Source organism: Manis javanica, chromosome 12 (genome assembly GCF_040802235.1).
Source record: "Manis javanica isolate MJ-LG chromosome 12, MJ_LKY, whole genome shotgun sequence".
In the NCBI taxonomy this organism is placed as follows: domain Eukaryota; kingdom Metazoa; phylum Chordata; class Mammalia; order Pholidota; family Manidae; genus Manis; species Manis javanica.
Window position 1 is genome coordinate 39,814,629 of NC_133167.1, and position 16,578 is coordinate 39,831,206.

The 16,578-nt window shown below is 38.5% G+C and overlaps 2 protein-coding genes across 4 annotated transcripts in view; both read right to left on the reverse strand.

Annotated features, from left to right (window-relative positions):
• The window catches only part of LOC140845010 (uncharacterized protein C2orf66-like), a 75,362-nt gene that overhangs the window by 58,005 nt on the left and 779 nt on the right, over positions 1–16,578 (reverse strand). The gene's annotated exons all lie outside the window — the stretch shown is intronic.
• LOC140845011 (general transcription factor 3C polypeptide 3-like) overlaps positions 1–16,578 on the reverse strand; it is a 72,430-nt gene that overhangs the window by 19,721 nt on the left and 36,131 nt on the right. The gene's annotated exons all lie outside the window — the stretch shown is intronic.

Here is a 16,578-nt window from a genome sequence, read left to right on the forward strand (position 1 = left end):
CAGTAAGAGGGCCCAGTCCACATACACAGGGACAGCCCCCTCCGGTGGCACTGGAGGCCACATGCTGTGCAGGGCGCTGACTGCACCCAGGGAGACCTGTCGCAGCAGAGCGCAGTTAGCCCCCAGCAAACACGGCTCTGGTCCTGACACATCAGAGCAAGACCCCGGACATTCCACTTCCAAGTAACTAACTGCCTTACAAGACACAGCTTCAGAATATTTAGAGGAATATGACAATATATGGCATTCATTAAGGTAAAATCAGTTTCTGGCACCCAATCCAAGCTTATCAAACATGCAAAGAGGTACGAAAATATGACCCATAAAGAGAAATAAAAACTGACCCAGAACTAACACATCATAATTGGCAGACAAGGGCATTAAAACATTACAAAAAGATGTATGAAAATCTAGAATCTGGACTCTTACTAACTTTGCTCCAGGTAACCTGTCGAGTGTTTTGCCCTTGGGGATTCTGAGACCATAGCTACTTCTCTGGTAATTTCCCTTTTTTGGCCTTTACTGAGCTTTATTGAGGTGTAATTGACAAAACTGTATGATGTTTAAAGTATACATCATGATAACTTGATATACATTGTGAAAGGACTCCTTCCATCTATCTGGTTAATTAACATCCATCACTTAACTTTTTTTTTTTTTTGGTGAGAATATTTAGTTTCAATTCTCTTAGCAGAGTTCAATTATATATCAGTCTTTTTAAACTATAGTTACCATGGCATACCTTAGATCCTCAGACCTTATTCATTCTCAGAACCTGAAGTCTGTAACCCTTTACCAGCCTCTCAATAGTTCCGCAACCCCCCAGCCTCTGGCAATCACTCTTCTAACTCCATGTTTCTATGAGTCTGAATTTTATTTTTTTAAGATTCCACATATAAGTGTCTCCGGTAATTTCTTCAATATTCTAATGTTACACAGCTATAATTTGATCATACTGAAGGACTGCAGTGTACTTTATCTGGAAGTAAAGTAAATCATACCTATTAAATCTGTAGTTGTCACAAAGAATAAAGGAATTCCTCTGACAGTGATCCCAAAGTACCATATATGGGTGGAGACTTAACAAAGGACTGGGAATTGTTATAAATTCTCATTTTTTAAAATGGTGTTTCGAAGAACACTCTTCGAAAAAAAAGCAAAATTTCTAAGAAACACGACTATTTGATAATATTTGGTATCTCTCTAGAGCATTTATTTGGGCCTCTTATTTCTGGTGATCAATCTCAGTTCTTTGAGCAAGATGGCTTTATGCTGGCACTGCCCTATATCATATACTCTATACCTTGGACTTCTTTGGGCAATAGGGACTCTGTAAACCATTTGTTAACGTAAGCCTGTTATAAATGGCCACAAACAGTGTATAAATATGAAAGACTAGAACAGACTGGAATATTTTCTACTTAACAGCCCCAGAAGAGGGCTTTCCTTGAAGTTCTAATAAGTGATAGAGGATTAAGTCTCCACTGAATGGACTGGTCACATGCCCTCCCTTAACCAACCACTGTGACTTGAAAGATGGATTATACACTGGTTGGCTAGGTCTGGGTGTGAGATGTGTCCATCTCTGAAACTGAGGCTAGTTCCCCAGAGGAAACTGAAGTGATGTTTCCAGAAAAAAAGGGGATTTGAAGTCAGATCAAAACCATAGATGTCCATCATAGTCATGACTGTTAAGTAGAGAAAACTCACCAAGATGATCATTGCTGAACTTTACTAACACTGCAGCCAGTGAGCTCTGAAGCGGTGCTAGGTGCCTCGTTTATAATGACACTTCTTTTCCTCCAGAGCATTTATATAAGACAGCTATGAGCTGCCACATTCTTCCTGAAACTTTAAAAACTGATTCCTCAATCACTTTTATATAGGGAATTTGCGGTAGCTAGAGGCAATGGCAGCTGCTTAAGTATCTACCTACTAGTATTTCCTTTCTAAGCAATCTGAAACACAAAAGGGAAAGTAAATTCTACATAAAACCAAACTGTCCGCACAAACTAAAGGCAGGCAATGTCAAATCTATCAAATAACTAAATAAAATTTGGGAAACACCAAATCACAATGTGTGCTGTCTCACACTTCTGCTCTACTGTTCTGTAGCAAAGGCAGACCAATAAAAAATGTAAAAAATGTAGGACAGACAGAAAGAGGAAGCCACTGAAGGGGTCTAAGGATGATCAGAAATCACCACCACAATGACTTAAATGCAAGACTAGATCTGGAAACACTAAAAAAGTGTCTAAGCAGAGGGAGAGGCTTAAAGATGGTGGTGTGAGAAGTAAGACAGAAACCTCTTCCGAAAATCATATATAATACAAAAATACAGCAAATACAACTAATCCTGAAAGAGCAACCAGAAAGAAGACTGCGACAGACCACCTACATCTGGAGAAAGAGAAGACCTCACAGAAAAGGGTAAAGTAGCAAAGCTGCCACCTGGTGAGATCCAAGCCCTTCCCCTACCCAGGCTCACTGACAGGAGGAAAAGGAGCGGGGATGGGGTAGAAGCCTAGGACTGCTGAACACCCAGCCCCGGAGATCTGCTCTGGGAGCATGAACCCACATTAAATGGTACTCTGGAGATTAGTGGGGTTGGGACCAGAAAGAAGACTGCGACAGACCACCTACATCTGGAGAAAGAGAAGACCTCACAGAAAAGGGTAAAGTAGCAAAGCTGCCACCTGGTGAGACCCAAGCCCTTCCCCCACCCAGGCTCACTGACAGGAGGAAAAGGAGCGGGAAGGGGGTAGAAGCCTAGGACTGCTGAACACCCAGCCCCGGAGATCTGCTCTGGGAGCATGAACCCACATTAAATGGTACTCTGGAGATTAGTGGGGTTGGGAAACAAAGACAGGCAGAATACTCAGAGAGACTGAGATTCCAGCTGCTTGTGGACAGCAGGTACCCAAAGCCAGCCAGTCCAGGACAAAATAAAGACTGGCACTTTGAAAGACTTCCCAACAGCGAGAGGGCTGCTAAAGAGGCAAGGATTGCACAGAGCTTGCTGCTCTGGTAAAAGGACAGGTGGAACAAAATCATCCTGGCACACTCAGCCCAACAGGTTGGGAACTTTCAGAAGCTTCAGGCACTCCATCCCCTTTGGCTGACAACTGCACCAAGGCCCCCCACCACAATACGGAGCCTGCCGCTCCTTCCTCCCAACCAGCACAAGTTCACAAACCTGCTGTCCCCGCCACTGTGCAAGGCCAACCAGAAGGCAGTCCCACCTATGGCAGCTAAAGAGGAGTAACACAGGAGCTCCTCCCTGTGCACTGGGCCCACTGGCCCTCGCAAGAGAGACAGGCAATACAGCCAGGAAGCAGGAAAGAGCACTTTCCTCCAGACAGGCACTGGTGCCTCTCGACTGCTACCCCCATCATCACTCCAGGTGCTGGGCAGCTCCATAGGAGAACTTCTGGGCACTAAAGGTCACCGCCGACACAAAAATATTTTTCCATAGTAATCATTAGGAATATGGAACAGCAAAAGAATCTGGTACAAACCTAGTCCCACAGACATCAGAAAGAGGGCTAAGTGAAACTAAGAGAAATCACCAATCTTCCTGATAAAGATTTCAAAATAAAAATCAGAAACATACAGAGCTACAGAAAAATATTCAAGACCTCAGAATGAGATGGAAACTGAAATTACAGTATCTGAAATGAAACATACAACAGAAGGATTTAAGAGCATATTAGATGAGGTAGAGGAGACAGTAAATGGAATAGAAATTACAGAACAGGAATACAAAAAATTCTGAGGCTCAGAGAGAAAAATGGATCTCTAGGAATGAAAGAATATAAAGAGAACTGTGTGACTAATCCAAATGGAACAATATTCACATTATAGGGGTACCAGAAGAAGAGAAAGAAAGAAGGATAAAAAGTCTCTTTGAGGAAATAATGGCTGAACACCTCCCCAATCTGGGGAAGGAGATAGTCTTTCAAGTCATGGAAGTGCACAGTTCTCCTAACACAAGGGACCCAAGGAAGACAACACCAAGACACATAATAATTAAAATGGCAAAGATCAAGGAAAATGACAGAGTATTAAAACCAACCAGAGGGAGAAAAAAAGACCACACACAGAGGAAAAACCATCAGGCTATCATCAGCCTTCTCAGCAGAAACCTTACAGGCCCGAAGGCACTGGCATTATATATTTAGTGCAATAAAACAGAAGGGCTTCAAACCAAGAATACTCTACCCAACAAAATTATCATTTAAATTTGAGGCAGGGATTAAACAATTTCTAGGTAAGCAACACTTGAGGGAATTTATTTCCCACAAATCATCTCTACAGTTTATTTTAGAGGGACAGCTTTGGATGGAAGTGCTCCTAAAGCTAAATAGCTGTCACCAGAGAAAATAAAACCACAGTAAAGGAAGAAGACTAATTAATTACTAACCAAATGCAAAATTAAATCAACTACATACAAAGTCAGTCAAGGGATATACAAAGAGTACAGAATATGACACCTAATATACAAAGAGTGGAGGAGGAAGAAAAAGGAGGGAGAAAAAATAACCTTTAGATTGTCTTTGGAATAGCATAAGTGAGTTAACTTAGACTGTTAGTAAAGAAGCTTCCCTTGAGCCTTTGGTAATCACAAATCCAAAGCCTGCAATGGCAATAAGTACAAATCTATCTATAATCTCCCTAAATGTAAATGGACTGAATGCACCAATGAAAAGACATAGAGTTACAGAATGGATAAAAAAAACAAGACCCATCTATAGGCTGCTGCAAGAGACTCACTTCAAACCCAAAGAAATACAAAGACTAAAAGTGAAGGAATGGGAAAAGATATTTCATGCAAATAATAGGGAGAAAAAAGCAGGAGTTACAGTATCTCTTATCAGTGAAAACAGACTTGAAAGCCAAGAAGTAACAAGAGACAAAGAAGGACATTCCATAATGATAAAGGAGTCAGTCCAACAGGAGGATATGACCATTGTAAGTACCTATGTACCCAATATAGGAGCACTTAATTACGTAAAACAAATACTTACAGAATTAAAGGGGGAAATAGTATGCAAAGTATTCATTTTAGGAAACTTCAACACACCAGTCACTCCAAAGGATAGATAAACCAGTCAGAAAATATGAATGGAGATAGAGGCACTGAACAGCAGATTGGAACAGATGGACTTAACTGACATCTCCAGAACACTACACCCAGAAGTAGCAGGATACACATTCTTCTCAAGGGCACGTGGAACATTTTCCAAAATAAGTCACATACTAGGCCACAAAAATTCAAAAAGATTGAAAATGTAACAACCAGCTTCTCAGACCACAAAGGTATGAAACTAGAAATAAATTATGTAAAGAAAACAAAAAAGCCCACAAACACATGGAGGCTAAACAACATGTTTCTGAATAATCAGTGGACCGATGACAAAACTAAAACAGATCAAGGAATACATGGAGAAAAATGAAAACAATTCAACAGCCCAAAACCTTTAGGATGCAGCAAAGGCAGTTCTAAGAAGAAAGTATATAGCAATACAGGCTTACCTCAAGAAAGAAGAACAATCCCAAATGAACAGTCTAAACTCACAATTAATGGAACTAGAAAAGGAGGAACAATTGAGTCCCAAAGTCAGTAGAAGTAGGGACATAATAAAGATCAGAGCAGAAATATATAAAATCAAGAAGAATAAAACAATAGAAAGAATCACTGACACCAAGAGCTGGTTCTTTGAGAAAACAAACAAAAGAGATAAACCCCTAACTAGACTTATCAAGAAAAAAAGGAGAGTCTACACAAATAAACAAAATCAGAAATGAGAAAGGAAAAGTCACTACGGACACCACAGTAATACAAAGAATGATTAGAGAATACTCTGAAAAGTAATATGCTAACAAATTGGATCCTAGGAGAAATAGACAACTTTCTAAAAAAATACAACCATCCAAGACTTACCCAGGAAGAAACAGAAAATCTGAACAGACAAATTACCAGCAATGAAATTGAATAGGTAATCAAAAGACTACTCAAAGACAAAATCTCTGGATCAGATGACTTCACTGCTGAATTTTATCAAACATTTAGTGAAGACCTAATACCCATCCCACTTAAAGTTTCTAAAAAGTAGAAGAGGAGGGAATACTTCCAAACTCATCCTATGAGGCCAGCATCACCCTAATACCAAAACCAGGCAAAGACACCACAAAAAAAGAAAATTACAGACCAATATCCCTGAAGAACATGGATGCAAAAATACTAAACATTAGCAAACCAAATTCAAAAACACATCAAAACGATCATCGATCTTGGTCAACTGGGATTTATCCCAGGGATGCAGGGATGGTACAATATTAGAAAATCCATCAGCATCATCCACTACATCAAGAAAAAGGACAGAAACCACATGATCACCTCCATAGATGCTGAAAAAGCATTTGACAAAATTCAACATCCATTCATGATAAAAACTCTCAACAAAATGGGTATAAAGGACAAGTACCTCAACATAATAAAGGCCATATATGACAAACCCACAGCCAACATCATGCTTAACAGTGAGAAGCTAAAAGCTTTTCCTCTAAGATTGGGAACAAGACAAGGATGCCCATTCTCCCCACCTATATTCAACATAGTACTGGAAGTCCTAGCCACAGCAATCAGACAGCACAAAGAAATAAAAGGCATCCATATTGGTGAGGAAGAAGTTAAACTGTCACTGTTTGCAGATCACATGATACTGCACATAAAAAGCCCTAAAGAATCCAACCCACAACTTCTAGAACTAATAACTAAATTCAACAAACTTGCAGGATACAAAATTAATACACAGAAATACTAATGATGAACTAGCAGAAAGAGATATCAGGAAAACAATTCCACTGACAACTGCATCTAAAAGAATAAAATAACTAGGAATAAGCCTACTCAAGGAGATGAAAGACCTCTGAAAACTACAAGACAGTCTTGAGAGAAATTAAAGAAGACACCAATAAATGGACATGCATCCCATGCTCATGGGTAGGAAGAATTAATATTGTGGCATTAATAAAGTGGCCATCTTGCCTAAAGCAATCTACAGATTCAATGCGACCCCTATCAAAATACCAACAGCATTCTTCAACGAACTAGAACAAATAGTTCTAAAATTCATATGGAACCACAAAAGACCTTGAATAGCCAAAGCAATCCTGAGAAGGAAGAATAAAGCTGGGGGAATTATGCTCCCCAACTTTAAGCTCTACTACAAAGCCACGGTAATCAAGACAATTTGGTACTGGCACAAGAATAGATCCATATATCTGGAATAGCACAGAGAGCCCAGGTATAAATCCACACATACATGGCCACTTAATATACAATAAAAGAGCCATGGTTATACAATTGGGGAAACGACAGCTTCTTCAACAACTGATGTTGGCAAAACTGGACAGCTACATGTAAGAGAATGAAATTGGAATACTGTCTAACTCCATACACAAAAGTAAACTTGAAATGGATAGAAGACCTGAATGTAAGTCATAAAACCATAAAACTCAAGAGAAGAAAACATAGGCAAAAATCTCTTGAATACAAACTTGAGCAACTTTTTCCTGAGCACATCTCCTTGGGCAAGGGAAACAAAAGCAAAAATGCACAAATGGGACATCAAGCGAAAAAGCTTCTGTACAGCAAAGAACTTTTCAAATATAAAAGTTCAACAAAGATTGTTCCATCAGCAGAACAAAAAGGCATCCTACAGTTGAGAGAATATATTCACAAATGACATATGCAACAAGGGGTTGACATCCAAAATATATAAAGAGCTCACATGCCTCAACACCCAAAAGGCAAATAACCCAATTAAAAATGGGCAGAGGATCTGAACAGACACTTCTCCAAAGAAGAAATTCAGATAGCCAACAGGCACATGAAAAGATGCTCCACATCACTAATCATCAGGGAAATGCAAATTAAAACCACAATGAGATATCACCTCAGACCAGTTAGGATGGCCCAACACTGCAACAACAAATGCTGGTGAGGATGTGGAGAAAGGGGAACCCTCCTACATTGCTGGTGAGAATGTAAATTAGTTCAACCATTCTGGAAAGCAGTATGGAGGTTCCTCAAAAAACTCAAAATAGAAATACCATTTGACCCAGGAATTCCACTCCTAGGAATTTACCTGAAGAAAACAAGATCACAGATTCAAAAAGACATATGCACCCCTATGCTTATCACAGCACTATTTATAATAGTCAAGACATGGAAGCAACCTAAGTGTCCATCAGTAGATGAATGGATAAAGAAGATGTGGTACATATATACAATGGAATATTATTCAGCCGTAAGAAGAAAACAAATCCTACCATTTGCAACAACATGGCTGGAGCTAAAGGGTATTATGCTCACTGAAATAAGCCAGGCAGAGAAAGACAAGTACCAAATGGTTTCACTCACTTTTAGAATACAACAAGAAAGCATAAACTGAAGGAACAAAACAGCAGCAGACTCACAGGACCCAAGAAGAGAGTAGCAGAAAGGGAAAGGGGGTGGGGGACAGCAGGCAGGAAGAGAGGGAGAAGGGGATTAAGGGTTATTATGATTAGCACACATAATGTAGGGGGAGCATGGAGAAGGCGGTATAGCACAGGGAAGACAAGATTCTATAGCATCTTACTATGCTGACGGACAGTGACTGTAATGGGGTATGTGGTGGGGACTTGATAATAGGGGGGAATGTAGTAAACACAACGTTGGTTACTACTATCTTTATAAGACTGTATATCAATGATACATTAATTTTAAAAAAGCCTATACACACTTCTGACTGAAAGCTTGACCTTTTGAATGGTAAGAGGTTTTCCATCGGCCACAGAAAGATAACAAGCTAAAGAACATACTGCTTCTTGTCACTACATCAGGCTCTGAATTTGTATTACCTTTTTTGTACCAATTATTTCTGACTCTTTTTCATTGGACATGGTTACAGATCAGTGATTACAATTTATGAAGGCTAAGGCTCCAAGAAGTTAAATAACTTGCCAAATTTTAAAGACCTAGTTATTTTCAGAGCTGATAGCAACAACTTGGTTTTATAAATCAGGATCCTTTCATTATAATACTGTTCCTTCTTCAATTGTGATACTTTCAACAACTTCTAACACCAACACAGTTTCAAATATAAAAGTGCAACAAAAATTAAAATTTCATATGAAATAAATTAGCTGTATTATTCTTTTTTAGAAAAAAAGATTGTAGTCAGGCTAGCTGGTCATCTTTTAGTTCAACGAAGGTGGCTTTCCACCTCATTCTACCTCACAACACAAGCCTTTATATTTAGATGGATCACACATTTTAAGGGAAAAACACTACTTCTGGGTACACACTGAAAAGAATTAAAAGCAGGGATTTGAACAGATATTTGTACACCAATGTTCACTGCATTATTCACAAGAGCCAAAAGTGGAAACAACCCACACGTCTGCCAATGAATGAAAAAATAGAATTTGGTATATATGGAAAATGCGATATTGAATACTCAGCCTTTGAACGGAAGGAAATTCTGACACATGCTACATGGATGAACCTTGAAGACATCAAGCCAAGCAGAATGAGCTGGTCACAAAAGCACAAATACCACTTGCCTCAGGTCCGAAAGCAGGGATTCACGGAAGCAAAGTAGGACAGTGGGCTCCTGGGTTTGAGGGAGAGGGAATAGAAAGTTATTGTTCAGTGAGTACAGTTTCATTTGAGGAAGATGAAAAGGTTCTGGAAATGATGGTGGTGATGGTTGTATAAAAATGTGAAGGTACTTGGTGATGGGGGGAGTCCAGTAAACATAATGTTCCTCATGTAATTATAGATTAATGATACCAAAAAAAAGTGAATATATTTAATGCCACAGAACTGTATGCTTAAAAACGGCTAAAATGGTAAATTTTATCTGATGCCTATTTAGCCACAATTTTTTAAAAGGAAAGGAACAAAACCATAAAGGAACTAGCTTGTATGAATGGAAAGTTTTGTCACATTGGGCAAGAATGACATTTTTGACACCAAAGGCAGAAAATCTAAAGAAAAAAGAGTCCTTTATCTTATAAACAAAATTAATAAACAGCAAATCTACTGAGGTTCTTCCTCTTCTGCCTTCCTGTGCCTCGCCCCTGTGGCACCTGGTAAGGGAGAGACACGAGGCCCCCCTCTGGGCCATCAGCATGGCACCTACGCAGATCCCAGCACACAGCTGTGAGAGACCAATTCAGTCTAACCCCACAAAGGATCCATAAGGCCTCACTGTCAGATAAGCCATCATTAGCAAGTACCACAGGTTCCTTTCCCAAAAACCCTCCTGAAATAAAACAGCAAGACTTTTGGGAGTTTGCAAAGCCTCCAGTAACATTTGGGCTGCTCCTCATCCATAGGGCAGGTGCTCTGTTTACTTCCAGTCCCAGGAGTGGTCCTCCTGTTGCCCGGCTACTCTTGAGTCAAACTGGTGAATGGTGGTGATTTTAGGACAATCTCCAGCAAACCACCTTTAATACCCATTGAACTCAAAACATATCCTTCATTCTCAGAAGTTGGTGGACCAGGGAAGAAATCTATTCCAATTCAATGCTTATTAAAACTCATGTGTTCCACACACTTCTCTGAAGTGCAACAGGAATGACACATGTCAAGTGACAGATTTCTTCCTTCATTTCCTAAGAGCCACCACTTCAGAGATTGGTTTCTGCTCTTTCAAAGCCCTTTCAACATCACTGAATTATCCTACAGTAGCGCCACCAATTGGTTCATATCCCAAGCACTCAACAGTCAAAAAGCAACCAAGTTTCCAGTGATGCCCCATACTGGCAAATGTAAGCCGTCTTCTCTTCTCCACATGAGCATCTGGTAGCACCTATTCCTAACACACTAGTTTCTATTAGACAGTCCAAGGTATCCTGACTCAGGGCACAGTGAACTGATGCATCTAAGCCCATTTGTTCAGTGACGTGTAATTCATAAAGCTTCTGACCCTTAAGGACTATTGGAAATGCATAAGAACTTTACAATTCAGATATAATGCCATTAATTAAGAATTCCTTAATATGGTCATTCTAATCTGTATAGTCCAGTAGGCAGCCAATATGGCCATTTCAAATTTAATTAAAATTAAATATAACTTCAAGTTCAGTTCCTCAGTTGCACTAGCCACATTTCAAGAGCTCAATAGCCACAAATCAGCCTAGTCCCCTGATTTGGACAGCACAGACGTATAGAACATTTACGTCAAAATAGAAAGTTCTACTGGACAGTACTGCCACGAGTCGTGGATCTTTTGACTACAGTCTTTCCAACATTCACTAAATGTCTGCACTTCCGTAACTCCATTCTTCCCAGGTATAGAGACAACATGCTTCTTTCTAGCCCTCAACTTCCATACCAACCTTCTTTCTGTTTCTAGCTTGGGTACTGTAGAACTCAAAGCACTATCCTGTTTCACTACCCTGACCTCACCCCTCCCAGGAATTGAGGGGAATGCTAAGGGGGCTGTGCTACACCCAGGGTACACAAGCATGTGTGCGTGTAATACTCTCCTCAGCCTATCGTCAACAGCAGCGGGTTCAAGGAGCTGGCTGTAGCCAGTTCACTTATCATGGTGAACGCAGGGATCTCCTGCACAACAGCACAGCGTGTCTGCTTCTTTTACCCCACAACGCACTCTGGATATTTAGAGGCTAGTCACATGGTAACACAAATGTAAGTAACTTTCTGTTTTCAAGCCACAGAGACCTTCTAAGTATTAACTCTTGGAATAACTAATGAAACAGAATTATTTGGGACTAGCAACTCCTGTCTTGGCTCTCTTTGTGACACAGCTTTTCAATACCCCTCCAGTCTAGAAAAAGCCCTGACATTGTGTTACAGCCTAGAGTCAAGTAGAGATTAAGGTGAGTGCTGGATAGAGTCTACCTGGCGCAGTCGGGACCTGGAACCCCAGTCCATTTCTTCAGTACTTCTGCACCTTTCCAATACCAAACGAGGGTGCCACTGGGCAGGTAGAGTCTGCCATTAATCATAAGGATTCCTGCCAAAGGAAACTCCGGGATCTCAAACAGCAGATCTCTTCCAGACAGGTGAAGCTTGTAAATTTCTGATTTCTATTGCTTTTAACATATATGCCAACATCTCTTCCCACTCCTGCAAGGCTACTTCTGCCTCAACTACTCCAATGTGTCATACTAGCTAAAAAGAGGTACTTTCTGTTGTTTTCTCTAATTATACTATAGCCCCAACTTTCCATTCTTCTACCAGAAGTAACAGTAAGAATAACTTCAGGAGTTTCTTTTATCTCCTAGGACGCCTGCCAAGTTATCATTCACAACTCATAAAGAGTTTTCCGGATAAACAAAAGCTAAAGGAGCTTTTCACACTAAACCAGATTTATAAGAAATTTAAAGGGACTTCTTGAAGCTGGAAAGAAAGGGCACTAATTAGTAACAACATATATGAAAGAATCTCACTGAAAAGTAACAAAAGTTGTGGATTAATCATTTATTAAGCTAGTATGAAGGTTAAAAGGCAAAAGCAGTAAAAATAACTATGATTATATAATTAGCTAAGGGATACATGAGACAAAAAGATGGAAATGGTGACATCATAAACAAAATGTGGTGGGGAGAGTAAGTGTTGAGCTTTAGAATGGGGTCAAACTTAAGTTTTTATCAACTTAAACTAGACTAGTATAGATATAAGTTGTTATATGTAAGCCTCATGGAAACCAGAAAGCAAGCAAAAAACCTATAATAAATTCAAAAAAGATAAAATAATATAAACATGCCACTAAAGAAAGCTAACAAACCACAAAAGAGAGCAAGAGAAAAAGAACTACAAGAACAGCCAGAAAACAATTAACAAAATGTCAATAAGCACATGTCAATAATTACTTTAAGTGTAAATGAACTAAATTCTTCAGTCAAAATACATACAGTGGCTGAATGGATTTAAAAAGAAAAAGTAGCCATCTAAGCCATCTATACACTGCCTACAAGAGACTCACTTTAGATGTAAGGACATACACAGACTGAGAAAGAAGGAATGGAAAAAGATATTCCATGAAAATAAAAACTAATATTTGGAGTAGCTATACTTATACCAGACAAAATAGACTTTAAAACAAAGATTATAATAAGAGATGTGTGTATTACATAATGATAAAGGAGTCAACACAAGAGGATATATAACATTTGCAAATATTTATGTACTTAATGTAGAAGCACCTAAATATGTAAAGCAAGTATTATCAGCCCTAAAGAGAGAAACTAACAGCAATAGTAGGAGACATCGATACCCCACTTTCATCAATGCCTGTATCATCCAGATGGAAAATGAATAGGGAAACCCTGACCTTAAACACGACATTAAACCAGATAGACTTACCAGATATTTACTGAACATTCCATCAAAAACAACACAATATACATTCTTGTCAAGTGCACATGGAACATTTTCCAAGGTAGACCGTATGTTACGCCACAAAATAAGTCTTAATATAATAAAAGAAAACTGAAATCATATCAAGCATCTTTTACAACCACAGTGGTTATGAAAGCAGAAATAAAGGATAAAATCATATGATCATCTCAGTAGATGTAAAAAAAAAATCATTTAAAATTCAACATCCATTTATTATAAAAACTCTCCACAAAGTGGGCATAGAGGGAACATACCTCAACATAATAAAAGCCATGTATAACAAGCCCATACCTAACCTCATACTTAAAAGTAAAAAGCTGAAAAGTTTTCCCTCTAAGAAAGAAGACAAGGATGTCCACTCTTGACACTTTTATTCAACAGAATATTAGAATTCCAAGCCAGAGCAATGAAGAAAAAGAAATAAAGCCATCCAAATTGAAAAGTAAAACTGTTATTATTTGTATATGGCAACGATATTATATATAGAACATGCTGAAGAGTCCATTAGAAAACTGTTAGAATAAATGAATTCAGTAAAGTTGCAAGGTACAAAATCAATACCCAAATACATGTTGCAATTCTACAGTTACTATGAACTAGCAGAAAAAGAAATTAAGAAAACAACCCTATTTACAATTGCATCAAAAAGAATAAAATACCTAGGAATAAGTCTAAACAAGGAGTTGAAAGAGCCATGTATTGAAAACTATAATACATTAATGATGAAAGAAATTGAAGACAATGTAAAAATATTTTGTGCTCACGGACTGGAAGAATTAATAGTGTTGAAATGCCCATACTACCCAAAGCAATCTATAGATTCAGTGCAATCCCTATCACAATTCTACCGGCACCTTTCACAGAAATAAAACAATCCTAAAGTTTGTACTGAACCAGAGAAGACCTCAAATAACCAAAGTTATCTTGAGAAAGAAGAACAAAGCTGTAATCATCACATGCCCTGATTTCAAACTGTATTACAAAGCTATAGTCATCAAAACAGTATGGTATTTTCATAAAAACAGACACATAGGTCAATGAAACAGAGTCCAGAAATAGACCCAGGCATGTGTAACCAATTATTTTATGACAGACAAACCAAGAATATATGATGGGGAAGGGATAATCTCTTCTACAAATGGTGCTGGGAACATTGAGCAGCTACATGCAAAAGAATGAAACTGGACTAGCTTACATTATACATAAAAATTAACTCAAAATGGATTAAGGATGAATTTAAGACCTGAAACCATAAAATTCCTAGAATAAAACATAGGCAGTAAACTCCTTGACATAGATTTTGGTGGTGATTTCTTAATTCTGACACCAAAAGCAACCCAAAATAAACAAGTGGGACCATATGAACTAGAAAACTTTTGGACTGCAAAAGAAAACATCAGCAAAATGAAATGACAACCTACTGGTAGAAGATTTTTGCAAATCATACATCTGATAAGGTGCTAATATCCAAAATATATAAATTACTCATATACTTCAAGAGCAAAAGCCAACAAAAAACCCACAAGTGATTGATCATTAAGAGGCAGAGGATCCAAATAGAAATTCTTTCAAAGAAGACATACAGATGGCCAACAAGGACATGAAAAGATGCTCAACATCACTAATCATCAGGAAAATGCAAATCAAAACCACAGTGAGATACCACCTCATACCAGTCAGAATGGCCACTGTCCAAAAGACAAGAAATAAATACTGGTAAGGGTGTGGAGAAAAGGAAACCCTTGTGCACTGCTGGTGGGAATACAAATTGGTATAACCTCTATGGAGAACAGTATCAAAAAATTAAAAGTATAACTATATTTGATCCAGCAATTCCACTTACAGAATTATCCAGAAGAAAAAGAAAACACTAACTGGAAAAGACATATGCACCCCCATAGTCTCTCTAGCATTATTTAACAAAAGCCAAGACATGGAAATAGCCTTTGTGTCTACTGATGGATGAATGCAGAAAGATGTGATACATATGCACACAAGAGAATTTTATTCAGCCATAAAAAAGAATTACTATAGCTTTGTAATATAGTTTGAAATCTCGCCATTTGGAACAACATGGATAGACTTCATGCTAAATGAAGTAAGGACATTATGCTAAATAAGTCAGAGAAAGACGAACACCATATAATCTCACTTACATGTCACATTTTTTTAAAAATAGAAAGATACAGAGACTAGATTGGCTGTTACCAGAGGTGGTGGGGAGTAGGAGAGTGGGAGAAGTGGGTGAACTGTTTTCTATTGTTTTAGTTTAAATACTTTGAATTTTTTAAAAAGACCAAAACCAAAAATAAGTAGGAGAATACCTTCATGATTTGGAGGTCAACAGAGACTACATAAACATGATATAAGACACTAAGCATAAAAGAAAACACTGGTATTTGAAACGATAGATTCAATTAAAAAAAAAAAAAAAGAATCTCAGAAGTTTATTTTGCCTCTTGAGATACCTGAAGTTGGCCCACAGACACCAGCACCTACTTGACTCCTACCCATCTCCACTGCGTTTAAAAACATATGTGATAAGTTCTTGGTCGTCCTAGAGAAGACTTCTGGCTTCATGATGAGACTAGATTCATTTGCTAAGGTAAAGCCAAAAGCCTGCTATGAAGCCCGTAGGCAGTCAAGCACACAGGCCATGTACCCTGTCTGTCATTTTTTTATCCTTACACAATCTCAAAGAAGAGCCTTTTAAATCCTTCACATTCCACCTAAACCTCTGAGTTTCTGGAAAGTGTAAACTTATCTCTGTAGATGCCTTCCCTCCCCCCACACTCACTCTCTGCTTCTAGCACCTGTTACCTCACCACCCAGGCAGTTTCAATGATCCTACTGTTTGTTTCCTACTTTCTGTCGGACCAAATGAAGATGAGGCTGGTCTGCCTTCAATCTTCCTAAGAACTCCACTCGACTTGCCGGGATCTTCCCTATTTTACTAAAATACAGTCCAACTTTCTTTTCAAGTTTTGAAGTTTCATGAAGGCCATAAAAGGGGGCAGGAGGGGAGATGGATAAGCTTGAGACACCAAAATTTAAAACTAAAATTTTACGAAAAGACACAATAAATAAAGCAAAAACAAGTGACTAAGACTTAATTCCAGATTAAGAATGCCTACAATTCAATACGAAAAATA